We start from the raw sequence: 20,635 nt of genomic DNA, 5'->3' as shown, positions 1-20,635 counted from the left end.
GAGAAGCTGAACCTTTAAAATTTGATGCAGCTCAGGCTGCCTCTGAGTTTGTTGATGTTCTTAGGAGTGTTTTGCCCTCTATGCCTTATATTACCCATTCTGTTATAATATTTCTTACATTGGGCATCTGTGTCTGCTTGGTTCTGTGCCTACTCCCTATCCTCATCAGATGTTTCATCAACAAAATGTTAGACTTACGAGCTGACATCCATCAGCTTGAGCTCAAGGCGAAGCCTTAAGTCTTTCTCCCCCATGCATTTAAAGGGGCGGATTAGCCAAAGACGGGTAAATACTTGGGAGCCGCTTCAACACCTAAGACAGGGCTTGTATTAATAAAATATGAGTACCAATGACGGGTAAGTTGAGGCAGGCGTCCTGGGATGCCTAAGTCAGGCACCGTCACCTCGCCATCCTGGCTGGATGGACTTTGCTTTTATAAAATAAAAAAGGGGGAGATGTGGGGAGCCATGGTTTCTTGCAACCCTGAACCTTGCAGACTGGCTCGGTTTCTGCCCCCATAACATTGTCTCTGCCTTATCTGAGAAGCGCCTAACGGCTGCTGAGGAATGTGGTGAAAACGGCCAGTTCCCAGACACAGAAAACTAAGGGCTTTCTAGACAATTAGTAGAGTCTGTCTCCTTGAAATATTTACTTTTGTGAGTTTCAGTGACCTTGTATCTTCTATGTCAAAGTAAGGTTGAAGCTGGAAAGATTTACTTTCGCTGAGATAATGCATATCTTCTTCGTTTAACTGCACGTACTCAAATTGTATATATTGGTTAGAGATAATAAACTCAGGGCTTCAGCATGACTGAAGACCGGCCGCATTAGCATTTGTGTGTGTCTTTTATTTCATTCCCACTCCCCCATTCAGGTACTGATCGACTCGTGGCGGCTGGCCCGTCACAGCGCGTCCCCTCCCGTCTCCCACAAGAGCCAGGAGCCCTCCCTTCCCGCCGGCCACGGTGTCCCTGAAACACAGGGCACAAAGAGCCGGGACAAACCAGGGGACGGCGGGAGCAGCACCCCAACACACCACGCGCCATCGACTCCGGGGGAGACCACCACAAGGGCAGAGCAGGCACGCAGGCGCACAACCCTCACAACCAGGGTGCCTGGGGGCTGCCACTCTCCTCCCGCGGGCGGGTGCCTGGGCGGGGCTCAGAGACCACAGGCCCTCCGGAGACCCTGGCGGCCCGCCCCGGAGGCTTCAATGGTGACTGCCAACGCCAGGGCAATGCCTCCTTAGCGGAGCCCAGCCCCGGGCACGACCACACTCCGGTGGAGGAGCTGCCACTTCAACACAGCCTCAGTGCGTCTGTAACAGTCCGTGTGCCCGCCTGTGCGTCCCTCACACCCTCCCCCACCCCATATCCGTCGGGCTCTGTGACGTGCCTGTTGGGCTCTGGCTCTGGCTCAGGAGCTCTCTCCCCGCGTGCCAGCCCCCTCTTTCTCTGTCTCTGTCCATGTCTCTCTGTATGTCTAGATACACACATGTACATATACGAGCATATTTCCATCTCGCTCCCTCTTACTCCTCCTCCCGTTCTGTCTGTCTGTCCCTGTCCTGCGGGGACTCTAGCCCCTCTGCCCGCACAAGAATGCAGGATTTGGCGAGGCCAAGAGGGAACACCAACAGACCACGGATAGGGGGCTCATAGCACCATGTCTCACGGGCGGCTGGCTCGGAGACTCGGCAAGCCGGAGCCGCCCGATCCCCAGCCTGCCGGCCGATTCTCTGCCAACCAACAGACCCACCAACCTACCGACCCACCAAGCCGGCCAACTGCAGTCCGCGCCCCTCTGCAATTTGCAGTCCACAATCCGCGCTTCCTAGCTTGGCCACCGCAGCTCTGCCGGTGGCCAATGGCCAACTGGCAACAGCTGATGGCCAAGCGGTCACAGCTGATATCCATGCAGCCCGCACGCAGCACCCCTCCACGCGAGGCCCAGAGCCTGGAGAGTGCTCTCTGCGAGTCTGTCCCCACAGTCCCCGTCTGTCTCTCTCCGCCTCTCTCTTGCTCCGTCTCTGGCCTTCTCTCATCCTCTCTCTCACCTCCCTGGGTCAGGAGAGGTGACGTGTAGCCAGTGAAGTGAACAGTGATCGGGCGGGACGCCGGTCGCTGACGAGGGGCGAGAACCCAGAAAGAAGGCTGTGTGAGGAAGGGTGGCGGCAGACTGGAGGTGCTGCCCCCTGGTGGCGGGTGGCTCTCCCTGGCTTTGGGCCAGTGGGTGGGGCCGGCCAGGGCCAGGGCCTGGGTTGCACGTCCCTAGGGTGGAGGGGACTGAGAGGACCCTGCGACCCCCTCGGTGGCCCTGAGAGGTGGGGACAGCACAGCAGCAAGGGGGGTGTGCGGTTGTGGGGCTGGGGGGAGATGAGAGGGGTTGGGGTAGGGGGGCGGGGTAAAAGCCCTTCGGGGCCTGGGGAGGCCCAGGATGCCAGGGCGCCCAGACATATGTCACAGTCAGGGAAGTGACAGAGGCCCGTTAGAGCCACTGGGGGGCGCGAAGGGGCCTCGCTGCGGGCCAGGAGGAGCCCGTCGCCCACACCAGCGGCGTCTGGAGGAGGCGGGGAGCTGGCGGGAGGCGCTCGGGCAGACATGCTCGCCACCCGAGCGGCCCAGCAGCATGGCGTGCGCTCAGAAGCAGGTCGGGAGCAGGCTCTTGGAGTGCCGGGAGCCGGGTCCCAGCGCCTAAGGCCACACCACCCTGCACGCGCCAGATCTCGTCTGATCTCGGGAGCTAAGCAGGGAGGGGCCTGGTTAGTACTTGGATGGGAGACCGCCTGGGAATAGCTGCAGGCTCTTGCTCGCCTCTCCTTTTGCGCCGCGGCCCCGGCGTGGCTCCCTCCGAACCCCTGCCGCCCCTTGCCTCTCTGCAGCCGCCCAGCCAGCCGAAGGTCCCCCTGACCAGCAGAGGGTTAGCCGCCAGGCACTACAAGCTGGCAGCCCCGGCCGCACACCAGGCCCCTCGGCCAGGGCTCCCCCGCACACCCTCTTCTCAGTCCTCTTCAGTCCCGGAGGCTGTCATCTCGATCCCTTCGCCGACCTTCGATCGCCGCCACCGCCAACAGCGCTGCCCTCGCCCCCGCCGCCACCGCCAAATCCACCGCCATCACCGCGCTCCCCACACCCCCCTCCAGCGCTGACCTCACCCCTGCCCCCGCCCTCGCCACCGCCATCGCTGTACTGCTTCAATCTCCCGCCTCTGCTCTCCCCTCCTCCGCCGCCAGCACCGCCCTCTTCCCCGCTACCGCCGCCGCCGGCGCCAACCCTCCCCGCGCCCAGCGCCCGCCGACACAGCCCCCAACGCTGCCGCCGCCTCCATCGCCGACCTCGCAACCCTCCCGCGCCGCAGCCGCCGCCGCCGCCGCCGCCGCCATCGCTGCTCGCGATCAGCCCCCGCTTCTCCCGCCGCCGCCGCGATCACCGCGCTCCCCACCCCCTCCGCCAGCGCTGCCCTCGCCCCCTCCCCGCCCCCGCTGCCGCCATCGCCGTACTCCCTCAAACTCCCTCCTCTGCTCTCCCCCCCTCGGCCGCCAGCACCGCGCTCCCCATCCCCGCCGCCAGCGCTGCCCTCTTCCCCACCCCCGCCCCCGCCGCCGCCATTGCCGCACTCCCTCAATCTCCCTCCTCTGCTCTCCCCGCCTCCTGCACCGCCATCTCCCCCGCCCCCGCCCCAGGCCCGCCTCCGCCACCATCGCCATACTCCCTCAATCTCCCGCCTCTGCTCTCCCGGCCTCCTCCGCCCCCGCCGCTGCCGCCGACGCCGCCGCCGCCGCCGCCATCGACCCCCGTGCCCCAGCGCCCACCGTCAAAGCCCCCATTGTCGCCACCGCCATCGCCGCCCTGGCGCCATCCTCGCGGTTGCCATCGCCTACCTCCCCACCCTCCCTCGCCTCCGCCGCGTCCCCCGCTGCCACTGCTGCCGCCGCCGCCGCCGCCGCCGCAGCCCCCCCCTCCGCAGCCGCCCAAGCCGCCGTCGCGGGGTCCTCCCACAACTCCCAAGCCCAGGGTTGCCTGCTGGTGCAGGCCTCCCCCAGCCTTGGGGGTGCGGTTGTTGGTAAACCTGGTGGCGGTAGGGGGGCGGGGTGTATGGCGGTCTGGGTCCGGGGAGTCCCAGGATGCCAGAGTTCCACGACTTCTGGCACCATCAGGGAAGTGGCAGTGTCCCATGGAGCCTCGGGTGGCGCGAAGGGGCCTCGCTGCCGGCCAGGAGTAGCCCGCCGCCCACGCCAGGGGCATTCGGAAGAGGCGGGGAGCCGGACTGGGGGGGGGGGGACGCGGTGCTGGCAGAGCCGGCCAGCAGGTCGATGCTCGCCACCGGAGCCGCGCATCTGCATGGCGGGCGCTCACGAGGCAGGCCGGGAGCAGGCTCTTGGGGCGCGGGGAGCCGAGTCCCATCGTCTATGGCCATACCACCCTGAACGCGCCCGATCTCCTCTGATCTCGGGAGCTAAGCAGGGAGGGGCCTGGTTAGTGCTTGGATGGGAGACCGCCTGGGAATACCTGTAGGCTTTTGCTCGCCTCTCCTTTTGCGCCGCCGCCCCTGCGTGGCTCCCTCCGAACCCCTGCCGCCCCTTGCCCCTCTGCAGCCGCCCATCCAGCCGAAGGTCCCCCTGGCCAGAGGCCGGTCAGCCACCCGGCGCTACAAGCTGGCAGCCCCGGCCGCACACCAGGCCCGTCGGCCAGGGCTCACCCCCACACCCTCTTCTTAGTCCTCTTCGCTGAGGCAGGCAGTCAGCCAGCAGCAGTTAGCCGAGCCTGTGTCTCCGCCGGCAGGCACCTCTCCCCACACCCCCGCGCGCCCCCTCCCATCGCCCACAAGAGCCAGGAACCCTCCCTTCCCGCAGTGGCCCCAACACACAGGGTACAAAGAGCCGGGACAAAGCAGGGGACTGAGGGAGGAGCACCCCAACACACCGCACGCCCTCGGACTCCAGGAGAGACCACCACAAGGGGAAGTGCAGGCACGCAGGCACACAACACTCTCAACCAGGGTGCCTGTGGGCTGCCACTCTCCTCCCGCGGGGCGGGGGGTTCCTGGGCGGGGCTCGGAGCCCACTGGCCCTCCCGCCCGGCCCGGGGGCTTCAAGGGTGACTTTCAATGCCCGGGCACTGCCTCCTTAGTGGAGCCCAGCCACGGGCATGACCACACTTCGGTTGAGAAGCTGCCACTTCAAAGCAGCGTCAGTGCGTCTGTCCCAGTCCGTGTGCCCGCTTGTGCGTCCCTCCCCCCTCCCCCACCCCATGTCTCTCTGGCTCTGTGACGTGCCTGTTGGGCTCTGGCTCTGGCTCAGGAGCTCTCTCCCCGCGTGCCAGCCCCCTCTTTCTCTGTCTCTGTCCATGTCTCTCTGTATGTCTAGGTACATACAGGTACATATAGGTGTATATTTCGATCTCGCTCCCTCTTTCTCCTCCTCCCGTTCTCTCTGTCGGTCCCTGTCCTGCGGGGACTCTAGTCCCTCTGCCCGCACAAGAACGCAGGATATGGCGAGGCCAAGAGGGAACACCAACAGAGCCACGGATAGGGGGCTCATAGCACTATGTCTCACGGGCGGCTGGCTCGGAGACACGGCAAGCCGGAGCCGCCCGATCCCCAACCTGTCGGCCGCTTCTCTGCCAACCCACCGACACACCGCCCGTCGACCCGCCAAGCGGGCCCACTGCAATCCGCGCCCCTCTGCAATTTGCAGTCCACCATCCGCGCTTCCTAGCTTGGCCACCGCAGCTCCTCCGGTGGCCAGTGGCCAACTGGCAACAGCTGATGGCCAAGCGGTCACAGCTGATGACCATGCAGCCCCCAAGCAGCACCCCTCCACGCGAGGCCCAGAGCCTGGAGAGTGCTCTCTGCGAGTCTGTCCCCACAGTCCCCGTCTGTCTCTCTCCGCCTCTCTCTTGCTCCGTCTCTGGCCTTCTCTCATCCTCTCTCTCACCTCCCTGGGTCAGGAGAGGTGACGTGTAGCCAGTGAAGGGACCGGACATCGGGCGGGGCTCCGGTCGCTGACGAGGGTTCCAGGGCCCAGACTGAAGGCTTGTGACGAAGGGTGGCTGCAGACTGGAGATGCTGCACCCTGGTGGCGCGGGTGGCTCTCCCTGGCTTTGGGCCTGTGGATGGGTCCGGTCAGGGCCAGGGCCTGGGTTGCACGTCCCTAGGGCCGGAGGGGACTGAGAGGACCCTGCGACCCCCTCGGTGGCCCTGAGAGGTGGGGACAGCACAGCAGCAAGGGGGGTGTGCGGTTGTGGGGCTGGGGGGAGATGAGAGGGGTTGGGGTAGGGGGGCGGGGTGAAAGCCCTTCGGGGCCTGGGGAGGCCCAGGATGCCAGGGCGCCCAGACATATGTCACAGTCAGGGAAGTGACAGAGGCCCGTGGAGCCACTGGGGGGCGCGAAGGGGCCTCGCTGCGGGCCAGGAGTAGCCCGTCGCCCACACCAGCGGCGTCCGGAGGAGGCGGGGAGCGGGCGGCAGGCGCTCGGGCAGACGTGCTCGCCACCCTAGCGGCCCAGCAGCACGGCGCGCGGTCAGAGGCAGGCCGGGAGCAGGCTCTTGGGGCGCGGGGAGCCGGGTCCCAGCGTCTACGGCCATACCACCCTGAACGCGCCCGATCTCCTCTGATCTCGGGAGCTAAGCAGGGAGGGGCCTGGTTAGTACTTGGATGGGAGACCGCCTGGGAATAGCTGCAGGCTTTTGCTCGCCTCTCCTTTTGCGCCGCCGCCCCGGCGTGGCTCCCTCCGAACCCCTGCCGCCCTTTGCCCCTCTGCAGCCGCCCAGGCAGCCGAAGGTCCCCCTGGCCAGAGGAGGGTCAGTCGCCCGGCACTACAAGCTCGCATCCCCGGCCGCACACCAGGCCTGTCGGCCAGGGCTCCCCCCCACTCCCTCTTCTTAGTGCTCTTCGCCGAGGCAGGCCGTCAGCCTGCAGCAGTCAGCCGCGTCTCGGTCGCCGCCGCCGCCGCCACCGCCATCGCAGGGCTCCCTCTCGCTCCCCGACCCTGCCGCCGCCGCAACCCCCAACGCCCAAGCCCAGGGCTGCCTGCCGGCGCAGGCCTCCACCAGGCTCTCTCCATCCCAGGACGTGCCGGTGCTTTGCACCTCGGCCCGAGCCCAGGGCACGCCCATCCCTGCGCCTGCCCCCGGGACCCGACACACAGGATCGGCGTGTCCTCGGGCAAACGGGACGCCCACCCGCCCCGCCCCACCGGAGTCTTCTGTCTCCGCTGGCAGGCACCTCGCCCCACACCCCCGCGCGTTGTGGGGAGCCATGGTTTCTTGCAACCCTGAACCTTGCAGACTGGCTCGGTTTCTGCCCCCATAACATTGTCTCTGCCTTATCTGAGAAGCGCCTAACGGCTGCTGAGGAATGTGGTGAAAACGGCCAGTTCCCAGACACAGAAAACTAAGGGCTTTCTAGATAATTAGTAGAGTCTGTCTCCTTGAAATATTTACTTTTGTGAGTTTCAGTGACCTTGTATCTTCTATGTCAAAGTAAGGTTGAAGCTGGAAAGATTTACTTTCGCTGAGATAATGCATATCTTCTTCGTTTAACTGCACGTACTCAAATTGTATATATTGGTTAGAGATAATAAACTCAGGGCTTCAGCATGACTGAAGACCGGCCGCATTAGCATTTGTGTGTGTCTTTTATTTCATTCCCACTCCCCCATTCAGGTACTGATCGACTCGTGGCGGCTGGCCCGTCACACTTGGCGCCCGAACAGGGACCTGAATACGGGGGTAACAGTGAGGAACACCACGTGGCGAGGGCCCAGCTCGTAGAGAGCTTATCAGTGGATGCGTGGTGAGTAAGGCACAATACCCCTCGGTCGAATGAATGTGTGAGTGAGTGATAGCTCCACGACTTCGTGTTACGGAGCTTGATTGGGCCCTAATCTGCGGTTCCGGTTCTGTCATACGGCATAACGGTGACTGGACTTCTGTCTACCTGTCCGGGGGGTTATACCGGAGCGCCTCTAGCTAAGACAGATTTGGCTCCGCGAGGGGCACGGCCAGACGGGCATCAGAGTGTTTTCTTTGTTTGAAAGAAGGGCCGAGTTAGGGTGAAGGATGGGTCACGCTAGCAGCAAGGACCTGTATGTTAGAGGACTTAAGAAATTGCTTGCCGCCCGTGGCAGTCGGGTGAGCAGAGAACAGTTAGATAAGTTTTTAGAATTTGTAAAAGAAGTTTGTCCATGGTTTCCAGAAGAAGGCACTGTCAGTCTGGAAACTTGGGAGAAAGTGGGAGAGCAGTTACAAGATTATTATGCTGCCCACGGACCTCAGCAGATCCCTGTAGAAACATTCGGGTTGTGGACCTTGATTAGAGATTGTTTAGATCTCAGGCGTAAGAGCTGTAAGCTAGAGAAAGTAAAACAAGCTGGCAATGAAGAAATTCTTTCATCTGCCGCTTCTCTGGCAGAGAGAGAAAAGGGGGAGGAAGCCAAACCCACAGAAGAATTTTTTAAAGATACAGAGCCTATTTATCAGGAACCTCCGGTCGAGGACTGGGAAGATTTAGACTCTCAGGATCAGAAAGACTTAGAGGATGAAGCAGCCAAACATAATAGGAACAAATACCCTCCTTTGGTGGCTATGGCTCAAGAAGGCAGACAACCTGCAGGCACTACACTTTCTTTTGCAGATCAGCTAAAAAAGATTCAGGGACAGCTGATTGAGCTTAAAGTTGCTGTGGACGAAGGAAATTGTCCTCGGAGTCCCCAGATTCCTTTTAGAAATCAATGGAATCCTCGGGGTAAAGATCCCCCTTGGAAGCAGAGGTGCAAAGATTACAAGCTGCACTCACTTCCCTCTCTGTTCAAATGCAATTAGTCCAGGCTCAACAGACTGGGCCTTTATTAAAATCTCAATCAAAATAGAAGCCTAGGTTACAATTAAGCTCTCCTCCAAGTGTAGTTGCAGGGCTAGATCCACTGCCCGAGGCCCCTGTTGTAGCCCCTGTGACAATGAGACAATTACCAGGCGTAAAAGATCAAAGGTCCCCCCTACAAAAGAGTTTACAAGCTGCTAGTACAGGACCAACTTTAAAAGGGACACATTGCTTCCTCCAATTCTCCCTGGAATTATCCCATTTTTGATATTATAAAAAAAAAATCTGGTAAGTGGAGATTATGACAAGATTTAAAAAAAGTTAATAAAACCATGGAATTAATGGGAGCCTTACAGACAGGCTTGCCCTGTCCTACAGCCATACCAAAAAACACATATAAAATTGTTTTGGACTTAAAAGATTGTTTTTATACTATACCTTTAAATCCTGATGACTGCCCTAGATTTGCTTTCAGTGTTCCTTCTGTTAATTTACAAAAACCTTTTAAGAGATATCATTGGCTAGTGCTACCTCAAAAAATGGCTAGTAGCCCTACATTATGTCAAAAATTTGTATCAGCTGCTATAAAACCTACCTAAAGGACATTTTCAGATATTTACATCATCCACTACATGGATGACATACTTCTTGCCCACTCTTGTGAACCAAAGTTGCTTGCTGCTTTTGCTCACTTACAAAAAAAGCTCCACAATTATGGGCTGGTTATAGCCCCCCAAAAAAAAAAAATTCAGCAAGTGCCTCCTTACTCTTATCTGGGATATTGTTTAATGCCTCAGGCCATTGTGCCTCAAAAAATACAAATCCGGCGACATTGTTTAAAAACATTAAATGATTTCCAAAAGCTACTGGGAGACATCTATAGATACCCATCCACGCCCCTAGGGTGTGGAAAAGCTCTCACTTTCTACAGCTACAAAAGGACTTTCCACTTCAGACCCTGTTAAATGGATAAAGACTTTGGGTAGAGGGTTTGCTGGAGATATTGCTATTCTGTTTATTGTTCTGTTTATTTTACATAGTCCTCAGATGTGGACAAATAGCCCTCCGACAGGCTGTAAATGAAATAACTACACGTTCTGTGTTTCTCATACTTCAAAAAAAAAAAAAAAGGGGGAGATGTAGTCACACAACAGCCTAGCCGACTGTCCCCCCTGTCTTTCCTTAAGGAAAGAAGAGTCTGTAAGACTGTGCCTTTTTAGAAACTTTGCTTATCTCTATATTTTACACCTTATGTCTCTCTGTCTGGTCCCCAAAAGATGGTTTACAGCCAAAGACGGGTAAGATATCTCACGGGAGATACAACCTAAGCCAGGCAAAACCGAGTGGGGACCCCCAATGAGCTGCCTTAAAAGATCCAAAAAGGAGCCTTGCCTCCCCTTCCCCCTGCCTGGGAAAAGCCACTGCTGTCTCTGGCTTTCCTCAAAGGAGATTGGTAGCCAATGACGGGTAATGATCAGTAAGCGTTTTTACAACCTAAGACAGGAGTCGATCGCTTTGATGATTGATATCCAATGACGGGTAAGTGAAAATGTCTCTACTGACTACCTAAGCCAGACACGATCTCAAAAATAAAAAATAAAAAAGGGGGATATGTAGGGAATTGGAGCATTAAGGGTTAAGAAAATGTAACTTCAAGCAGAGTTTGGGAGGATCGCTAAGGGAAACTCCGATAAGCATAAAGAACAAACAGACACCTGCTGTTCTGGGGATGAGAAATTACCAAAGAAATAAAGACAGTCAGGGCCAAACTTTGAGAAAACGTAACTAATCTGTACTTGCTGCCTCAGCCGCTTTATGTAACCTTCTTGTTTCTGTGTGTATAAAAAAAAGCTGGCTTCATGATAAAATTCAAAGTATGAGAGAAGCTGAACCTTTAAAATTTGATGCAGCTCAGGCTGCCTCTGAGTTTGTTGATGTTCTTAGGAGTGTTTTGCCCTCTATGCCTTATATTACCCATTCTGTTATAATATTTCTTACATTGGGCATCTGTGTCTGCTTGGTTCTGTGCCTACTCCCTATCCTCATCAGATGTTTCATCAACAAAATGTTAGACTTACGAGCTGACATCCATCAGCTTGAGCTCAAGGCGAAGCCTTAAGTCTTTCTCCCCCATGCATTTAAAGGGGCGGATTAGCCAAAGACGGGTAAATACTTGGGAGCCGCTTCAACACCTAAGACAGGGCTTGTATTAATAAAATATGAGTACCAATGACGGGTAAGTTGAGGCAGGCGTCCTGGGATGCCTAAGTCAGGCACCGTCACCTCGCCATCCTGGCTGGATGGACTTTGCTTTTATAAAATAAAAAAGGGGGAGATGTGGGGAGCCATGGTTTCTTGCAACCCTGAACCTTGCAGACTGGCTCGGTTTCTGCCCCCATAACATTGTCTCTGCCTTATCTGAGAAGCGCCTAACGGCTGCTGAGGAATGTGGTGAAAACGGCCAGTTCCCAGACACAGAAAACTAAGGGCTTTCTAGACAATTAGTAGAGTCTGTCTCCTTGAAATATTTACTTTTGTGAGTTTCAGTGACCTTGTATCTTCTATGTCAAAGTAAGGTTGAAGCTGGAAAGATTTACTTTCGCTGAGATAATGCATATCTTCTTCGTTTAACTGCACGTACTCAAATTGTATATATTGGTTAGAGATAATAAACTCAGGGCTTCAGCATGACTGAAGACCGGCCGCATTAGCATTTGTGTGTGTCTTTTATTTCATTCCCACTCCCCCATTCAGGTACTGATCGACTCGTGGCGGCTGGCCCGTCACAGCGCGTCCCCTCCCGTCTCCCACAAGAGCCAGGAGCCCTCCCTTCCCGCCGGCCACGGTGTCCCTGAAACACAGGGCACAAAGAGCCGGGACAAACCAGGGGACGGCGGGAGCAGCACCCCAACACACCACGCGCCATCGACTCCGGGGGAGACCACCACAAGGGCAGAGCAGGCACGCAGGCGCACAACCCTCACAACCAGGGTGCCTGGGGGCTGCCACTCTCCTCCCGCGGGCGGGTGCCTGGGCGGGGCTCAGAGACCACAGGCCCTCCGGAGACCCTGGCGGCCCGCCCCGGAGGCTTCAATGGTGACTGCCAACGCCAGGGCAATGCCTCCTTAGCGGAGCCCAGCCCCGGGCACGACCACACTCCGGTGGAGGAGCTGCCACTTCAACACAGCCTCAGTGCGTCTGTAACAGTCCGTGTGCCCGCCTGTGCGTCCCTCACACCCTCCCCCACCCCATATCCGTCGGGCTCTGTGACGTGCCTGTTGGGCTCTGGCTCTGGCTCAGGAGCTCTCTCCCCGCGTGCCAGCCCCCTCTTTCTCTGTCTCTGTCCATGTCTCTCTGTATGTCTAGATACACACATGTACATATACGAGCATATTTCCATCTCGCTCCCTCTTACTCCTCCTCCCGTTCTGTCTGTCTGTCCCTGTCCTGCGGGGACTCTAGCCCCTCTGCCCGCACAAGAATGCAGGATTTGGCGAGGCCAAGAGGGAACACCAACAGACCACGGATAGGGGGCTCATAGCACCATGTCTCACGGGCGGCTGGCTCGGAGACTCGGCAAGCCGGAGCCGCCCGATCCCCAGCCTGCCGGCCGATTCTCTGCCAACCAACAGACCCACCAACCTACCGACCCACCAAGCCGGCCAACTGCAGTCCGCGCCCCTCTGCAATTTGCAGTCCACAATCCGCGCTTCCTAGCTTGGCCACCGCAGCTCTGCCGGTGGCCAATGGCCAACTGGCAACAGCTGATGGCCAAGCGGTCACAGCTGATATCCATGCAGCCCGCACGCAGCACCCCTCCACGCGAGGCCCAGAGCCTGGAGAGTGCTCTCTGCGAGTCTGTCCCCACAGTCCCCGTCTGTCTCTCTCCGCCTCTCTCTTGCTCCGTCTCTGGCCTTCTCTCATCCTCTCTCTCACCTCCCTGGGTCAGGAGAGGTGACGTGTAGCCAGTGAAGTGAACAGTGATCGGGCGGGACGCCGGTCGCTGACGAGGGGCGAGAACCCAGAAAGAAGGCTGTGTGAGGAAGGGTGGCGGCAGACTGGAGGTGCTGCCCCCTGGTGGCGGGTGGCTCTCCCTGGCTTTGGGCCAGTGGGTGGGGCCGGCCAGGGCCAGGGCCTGGGTTGCACGTCCCTAGGGTGGAGGGGACTGAGAGGACCCTGCGACCCCCTCGGTGGCCCTGAGAGGTGGGGACAGCACAGCAGCAAGGGGGGTGTGCGGTTGTGGGGCTGGGGGGAGATGAGAGGGGTTGGGGTAGGGGGGCGGGGTAAAAGCCCTTCGGGGCCTGGGGAGGCCCAGGATGCCAGGGCGCCCAGACATATGTCACAGTCAGGGAAGTGACAGAGGCCCGTTAGAGCCACTGGGGGGCGCGAAGGGGCCTCGCTGCGGGCCAGGAGGAGCCCGTCGCCCACACCAGCGGCGTCTGGAGGAGGCGGGGAGCTGGCGGGAGGCGCTCGGGCAGACATGCTCGCCACCCGAGCGGCCCAGCAGCATGGCGTGCGCTCAGAAGCAGGTCGGGAGCAGGCTCTTGGAGTGCCGGGAGCCGGGTCCCAGCGCCTAAGGCCACACCACCCTGCACGCGCCAGATCTCGTCTGATCTCGGGAGCTAAGCAGGGAGGGGCCTGGTTAGTACTTGGATGGGAGACCGCCTGGGAATAGCTGCAGGCTCTTGCTCGCCTCTCCTTTTGCGCCGCGGCCCCGGCGTGGCTCCCTCCGAACCCCTGCCGCCCCTTGCCTCTCTGCAGCCGCCCAGCCAGCCGAAGGTCCCCCTGACCAGCAGAGGGTTAGCCGCCAGGCACTACAAGCTGGCAGCCCCGGCCGCACACCAGGCCCCTCGGCCAGGGCTCCCCCGCACACCCTCTTCTCAGTCCTCTTCAGTCCCGGAGGCTGTCATCTCGATCCCTTCGCCGACCTTCGATCGCCGCCACCGCCAACAGCGCTGCCCTCGCCCCCGCCGCCACCGCCAAATCCGCCGCCATCACCGCGCTCCCCACACCCCCCTCCAGCGCTGACCTCACCCCTGCCCCCGCCCTCGCCACCGCCATCGCTGTACTGCTTCAATCTCCCGCCTCTGCTCTCCCCTCCTCCGCCGCCAGCACCGCCCTCTTCCCCGCTACCGCCGCCGCCGGCGCCAACCCTCCCCGCGCCCAGCGCCCGCCGACACAGCCCCCAACGCTGCCGCCGCCTCCATCGCCGACCTCGCAACCCTCCCGCGCCGCAGCCGCCGCCGCCGCCGCCGCCGCCGCCGCCGCCGCCATCGCTGCTCGCGATCAGCCCCCGCTTCTCCCGCCGCCGCCGCCGCGATCACCGCGCTCCCCACCCCCTCCGCCAGCGCTGCCCTCGCCCCCTCCCCGCCCCCGCTGCCGCCATCGCCGTACTCCCTCAAACTCCCTCCTCTGCTCTCCCCCCCTCGGCCGCCAGCACCGCGCTCCCCATCCCCGCCGCCAGCGCTGCCCTCTTCCCCACCCCCGCCCCCGCCGCCGCCATTGCCGCACTCCCTCAATCTCCCTCCTCTGCTCTCCCCGCCTCCTGCACCGCCATCTCCCCCGCCCCCGCCCCAGGCCCGCCGCCGCCACCATCGCCATACTCCCTCAATCTCCCGCCTCTGCTCTCCCGGCCTCCTCCGCCCCCGCCGCCGCCGCCGACGCCGCCGCCGCCGCCGCCATCGACCCCCGTGCCCCAGCGCCCACCGTCAAAGCCCCCATTGTCGCCACCGCCATCGCCGCCCTGGCGCCATCCTCGCGGTTGCCATCGCCTACCTCCCCACCCTCCCTCGCCTCCGCCGCGTCCCCCGCCGCCACTGCTGCCGCCGCCGCCGCCGCCGCCGCCGCCGCCGCCGCCGCCGCCGCCGCCGCCGCACCCCCCCCTCCGTAGCCGCCCAAGCCGCCGCCGCGGGGTCCTCCCACAACTCCCAAGCCCAGGGTTGCCTGCTGGTGCAGGCCTCTCCCAGCCTTGGGGGTGCGGTTGTTGGTAAACCTGGTGGCGGTAGGGGGGCGGGGTGTATGGCGGTCTGGGTCCGGGGAGTCCCCGGATGCCAGAGTTCCACGACTTCTGGCACCATCAGGGAAGTGGCAGTGTCCCATGGAGCCTCGGGTGGCGCGAAGGGGCCTCGCTGCCGGCCAGGAGTAGCCCGCCGCCCACGCCAGGGGCATTCGGAAGAGGCGGGGAGCCGGACTGGGGGGGGGGGACGCGGTGCTGGCAGAGCCGGCCAGCGGGTCGATGCTCGCCACCGGAGCCGCGCATCTGCATGGCGGGCGCTCACGAGGCAGGCCGGGAGCAGGCTCTTGGGGCGCGGGGAGCCGAGTCCCATCGTCTATGGCCATACCACCCTGAACGCGCCCGATCTCCTCTGATCTCGGGAGCTAAGCAGGGAGGGGCCTGGTTAGTGCTTGGATGGGACACCGCCTGGGAATACCTGTAGGCTTTTGCTCGCCTCTCCTTTTGCGCCGCCGCCCCTGCGTGGCTCCCTCCGAACCCCTGCCGCCCCTTGCCCCTCTGCAGCCGCCCATCCAGCCGAAGGTCCCCCTGGCCAGAGGCCGGTCAGCCACCCGGCGCTACAAGCTGGCAGCCCCGGCCGCACACCAGGCCCGTTGGCCAGGGCTCACCCCCACACCCTCTTCTTAGTCCTCTTCGCTGAGGCAGGCAGTCAGCCAGCAGCAGTTAGCCGAGCCTGTGTCTCCGCCGGCAGGCACCTCTCCCCACACCCCCGCGCGCCCCCTCCCATCGCCCACAAGAGCCAGGAACCCTCCCTTCCCGCAGTGGCCCCAACACACAGGGTACAAAGAGCCGGGACAAAGCAGGGGACTGAGGGAGGAGCACCCCAACACACCGCACGCCCTCGGACTCCAGGAGAGACCACCACAAGGGGAAGTGCAGGCACGCAGGCACACAACACTCTCAACCAGGGTGCCTGTGGGCTGCCACTCTCCTCCCGCGGGGCGGGGGGTTCCTGGGCGGGGCTCGGAGCCCACTGGCCCTCCCGCCCGGCCCGGGGGCTTCAAGGGTGACTTTCAATGCCCGGGCACTGCCTCCTTAGTGGAGCCCAGCCACGGGCATGACCACACTTCGGTTGAGAAGCTGCCACTTCAAAGCAGCGTCAGTGCGTCTGTCCCAGTCCGTGTGCCCGCTTGTGCGTCCCTCCCCCCTCCCCCACCCCATGTCTCTCTGGCTCTGTGACGTGCCTGTTGGGCTCTGGCTCTGGCTCAGGAGCTCTCTCCCCGCGTGCCAGCCCCCTCTTTCTCTGTCTCTGTCCATGTCTCTCTGTATGTCTAGGTACATACAGGTACATATAGGTGTATATTTCGATCTCGCTCCCTCTTTCTCCTCCTCCCGTTCTCTCTGTCGGTCCCTGTCCTGCGGGGACTCTAGTCCCTCTGCCCGCACAAGAACGCAGGATATGGCGAGGCCAAGAGGGAACACCAACAGAGCCACGGATAGGGGGCTCATAGCACTATGTCTCACGGGCGGCTGGCTCGGAGACACGGCAAGCCGGAGCCGCCCGATCCCCAACCTGTCGGCCGCTTCTCTGCCAACCCACCGACACACCGCCCGTCGACCCGCCAAGCGGGCCCACTGCAATCCGCGCCCCTCTGCAATTTGCAGTCCACCATCCGCGCTTCCTAGCTTGGCCACCGCAGCTCCTCCGGTGGCCAGTGGCCAACTGGCAACAGCTGATGGCCAAGCGGTCACAGCTGATGACCATGCAGCCCCCAAGCAGCACCCCTCCACGCGAGGCCCAGAGCCTGGAGAGTGCTCTCTGCGAGTCTGTCCCCACAGTCCCCGTCTGTCTCTCTCCGCCTCTCTCTTGCTCCGTCTCTGGCCTTCTCTCATCCTCTCTCTCACCTCCCTGGGTCAGGAGAGGTGACGTGTAGCCAGTGAAGGGACCGGACATCGGGCGGGGCTCCGGTCGCTGACGAGGGTTCCAGGGCCCAGACTGAAGGCTTGTGACGAAGGGTGGCTGCAGACTGGAGATGCTGCACCCTGGTGGCGCGGGTGGCTCTCCCTGGCTTTGGGCCTGTGGATGGGTCCGGTCAGGGCCAGGGCCTGGGTTGCACGTCCCTAGGGCCGGAGGGGACTGAGAGGACCCTGCGACCCCCTCGGTGGCCCTGAGAGGTGGGGACAGCACAGCAGCAAGGGGGGTGTGCGGTTGTGGGGCTGGGGGGAGATGAGAGGGGTTGGGGTAGGGGGGCGGGGTGAAAGCCCTTCGGGGCCTGGGGAGGCCCAGGATGCCAGGGCGCCCAGACATATGTCACAGTCAGGGAAGTGACAGAGGCCCGTGGAGCCACTGGGGGGCGCGAAGGGGCCTCGCTGCGGGCCAGGAGTAGCCCGTCGCCCACACCAGCAGCGTCCGGAGGAGGCGGGGAGCGGGCGGCAGGCGCTCGGGCAGACGTGCTCGCCACCCTAGCGGCCCAGCAGCACGGCGCGCGGTCAGAGGCAGGCCGGGAGCAGGCTCTTGGGGCGCGGGGAGCCGGGTCCCAGCGTCTACGGCCATACCACCCTGAACGCGCCCGATCTCCTCTGATCTCGGGAGCTAAGCAGGGAGGGGCCTGGTTAGTACTTGGATGGGAGACCGCCTGGGAATAGCTGCAGGCTTTTGCTCGCCTCTCCTTTTGCGCCGCCGCCCCGGCGTGGCTCCCTCCGAACCCCTGCCGCCCTTTGCCCCTCTGCAGCCGCCCAGGCAGCCGAAGGTCCCCCTGGCCAGAGGAGGGTCAATCGCCCGGCACTACAAGCTCGCATCCCCGGCCGCACACCAGGCCTGTCGGCCAGGGCTCCCCCCCACTCCCTCTTCTTAGTGCTCTTCGCCGAGGCAGGCCGTCAGCCTGCAGCAGTCAGCCGCGTCTCGGTCGCCGCCGCCGCCGCCACCGCCATCGCAGGGCTCCCTCTCGCTCCCCGACCCTGCCGCCGCCGCAACCCCCAACGCCCAAGCCCAGGGCTGCCTGCCGGCGCAGGCCTCCACCAGGCTCTCTCCATCCCAGGACGTGCCGGTGCTTTGCACCTCGGCCCGAGCCCAGGGCACGCCCATCCCTGCGCCTGCCCCCGGGACCCGACACACAGGATCGGCGTGTCCTCGGGCAAACGGGACGCCCACCCGCCCCGCCCCACCGGAGTCTTCTGTCTCCGCTGGCAGGCACCTCGCCCCACACCCCCGCGCGTCCCCTCCCGTCTCCCACAAGAGCCAGGAGCCCTCCCTTCCCGCCGGCCACGGTGTCCCTGAAACACAGGGCACAAAGAGCCGGGACAAACCAGGGGACGGCGGGAGCAGCACCCCAACACACCACGCGCCATCGACTCCGGGGGAGACCACCACAAGGGCAGAGCAGGCACGCAGGCGCACAACCCTCACAACCAGGGTGCCTGGGGGCTGCCACACTCCTCCCGTAGGCGGGTGCCTGGGCGGGGCTCAGAGACCACAGGCCCTCCGGAGACCCTGGCGGCCCGCCCCGGAGGCTTCAATGGTGACTGCCAACGCCAGGGCAATGCCTCCTTAGCGGAGCCCAGCCCCGGGCACGACCACACTCCGGTGGAGGAGCTGCCACTTCAACACAGCCTCAGTGCGTCTGTAACAGTCCGTGTGCCCGCCTGTGCGTCCCTCACACCCTCCCCCACCCCATATCCGTCGGGCTCTGTGACGTGCCTGTTGGGCTCTGGCTCTGGCTCAGGAGCTCTCTCCCCGCGTGCCAGCCCCCTCTTTCTCTGTCTCTGTCCATGTCTCTCTGTATGTCTAGATACACACATGTACATATACGAGCATATTTCCATCTCGCTCCCTCTTACTCCTCCTCCCGTTCTGTCTGTCTGTCCCTGTCCTGCGGGGACTCTAGCCCCTCTGCCCGCACAAGAATGCAGGATTTGGCGAGGCCAAGAGGGAACACCAACAGACCACGGATAGGGGGCTCATAGCACCATGTCTCACGGGCGGCTGGCTCGGAGACTCGGCAAGCCGGAGCCGCCCGATCCCCAGCCTGCCGGCCGATTCTCTGCCAACCAACAGACCCACCAACCTACCGACCCACCAAGCCGGCCAACTGCAGTCCGCGCCCCTCTGCAATTTGCAGTCCACAATCCGCGCTTCCTAGCTTGGCCACCGCAGCTCTGCCGGTGGCCAATGGCCAACTGGCAACAGCTGATGGCCAAGCGGTCACAGCTGATATCCATGCAGCCCGCACGCAGCACCCCTCCACGCGAGGCCCAGAGCCTGGAGAGTGCTCTCTGCGAGTCTGTCCCCACAGTCCCCGTCTGTCTCTCTCCGCCTCTCTCTTGCTCCGTCTCTGGCCTTCTCTCATCCTCTCTCTCACCTCCCTGGGTCAGGAGAGGTGACGTGTAGCCAGTGAAGTGAACAGTGATCGGGCGGGACGCCGGTCGCTGACGAGGGGCGAGAACCCAGAAAGAAGGCTGTGTGAGGAAGGGTGGCGGCAGACTGGAGGTGCTGCCCCCTGGTGGCGGGTGGCTCTCCCTGGCTTTGGGCCAGTGGGTGGGGCCGGCCAGGGCCAGGGCCTGGGTTGCACGTCCCTAGGGTGGAGGGGACTGAGAGGACCCTGCGACCCCCTCGGTGGCCCTGAGAGGTGGGGACAGCACAGCAGCAAGGGGGGTGTGCGGTTGTGGGGCTGGGGGGAGATGAGAGGGGTTGGGGTAGGGGGGCGGGGTAAAAGCCCTTCGGGGCCTGGGGAGGCCCAGGATGCCAGGGCGCCCAGACATATGTCACAGTCAGGGAAGTGACAGAGGCCCGTTAGAGCCACTGGGGGGCGCGAAGGGGCCTCGCTGCGGGCCAGGAGGAGCCCGTCGCCCACACCAGCGGCGTCTGGAGGAGGCGGGGAGCTGGCGGGAGGCGCTCGGGCAGACATGCTCGCCACCCGAGCGGCCCAGCAGCATGGCGTGCGCTCAGAAGCAGGTCGGGAGCAGGCTCTTGGAGTGCCGGGAGCCGGGTCCCAGCGCCTAAGGCCACACCACCCTGCACGCGCCAGATCTCGTCTGATCTCGGGAGCTAAGCAGGGAGGGGCCTGGTTAGTACTTGGATGGGAGACCGCCTGGGAATAGCTGCAGGCTTTTGCTCGCCTCTCCTTTTGCGCCGCGGCCCCGGCGTGGCTCCCTCCGAACCCCTGCCGCCCCTTGCCTCTCTGCAGCCGCCCAGCCAGCCGAAGGTCCCCCTGACCAGCAGAGGGTTAGCCGCCAGGCACTACAAGCTGGCAGCCCCGGCCGCACACCAGGCCCCTCGGCCAGGGCTCCCCCGCACACCCTCTTCTCAGTCCTCTTCAGTCCCGGAGGCTGTCATCTCGATCCCTTCGCCGACCTTCGATCGCCGCCACCGCCAACAGCGCTGCCCTCGCCCCCGCCGCCACCGCCAAATCCACCGCCATCACCGCGCTCCCCACACCCCCCTCCAGCGCTGACCTCACCCCTGCCCCCGCCCTCGCCACCGCCATCGCTGTACTGCTTCAATCTCCCGCCTCTGCTCTCCCCTCCTCCGCCGCCAGCACCGCCCTCTTCCCCGCTACCGCCGCCGGCGGCGCCAACCCTCCCCGCGCCCAGCGCCCGCCGACACAGCCCCCAACGCTGCCGCCGCCTCCATCGCCGACCTCGCAACCCTCCCGCGCCGCAGCCGCCGCCGCCGCCGCCGCCGCCGCCATCGCTGCTCGCGATCAGCCCCCGCTTCTCCCGCCGCCGCCGCCGCGATCACCGCGCTCCCCACCCCCTCCGCCAGCGCTGCCCTCGCCCCCTCCCCGCCCCCGCTGCCGCCATCGCCGTACTCCCTCAAACTCCCTCCTCTGCTCTCCCCCCCTCGGCCGCCAGCACCGCGCTCCC

At 62.8% G+C, this 20,635-nt stretch overlaps 5 pseudogenes; all 5 read left to right on the top strand.

Moving 5' to 3' along the window:
* Positions 1-4,404: 4,404 nt before the first annotated feature.
* On the top strand, positions 4,405-4,524 carry LOC148757150 (5S ribosomal RNA; annotated as a pseudogene).
* A 2,048-nt stretch (positions 4,525-6,572) lies between these two features.
* LOC148757149 (5S ribosomal RNA) lies at positions 6,573-6,692 on the top strand (annotated as a pseudogene).
* Positions 6,693-15,147: 8,455 nt separating this feature from the next.
* Positions 15,148-15,267, top strand: LOC148757148 (5S ribosomal RNA; annotated as a pseudogene).
* A 2,048-nt stretch (positions 15,268-17,315) lies between these two features.
* LOC148757147 (5S ribosomal RNA) lies at positions 17,316-17,435 on the top strand (annotated as a pseudogene).
* A 2,331-nt stretch (positions 17,436-19,766) lies between these two features.
* Positions 19,767-19,886, top strand: LOC148757146 (5S ribosomal RNA; annotated as a pseudogene).
* The last annotated feature ends 749 nt before the right edge of the window (positions 19,887-20,635 follow it).

This window comes from Rhinolophus sinicus, chromosome 9, assembly GCF_057876585.1.
Source record: "Rhinolophus sinicus isolate RSI-liver-muscle chromosome 9, RSI-T2T, whole genome shotgun sequence".
Taxonomy (NCBI): Eukaryota; Metazoa; Chordata; class Mammalia; order Chiroptera; family Rhinolophidae; genus Rhinolophus; species Rhinolophus sinicus.
Note: the sequence above shows the minus strand (reverse complement) of the source record. Positions and strands in the feature narration are given on the sequence as shown.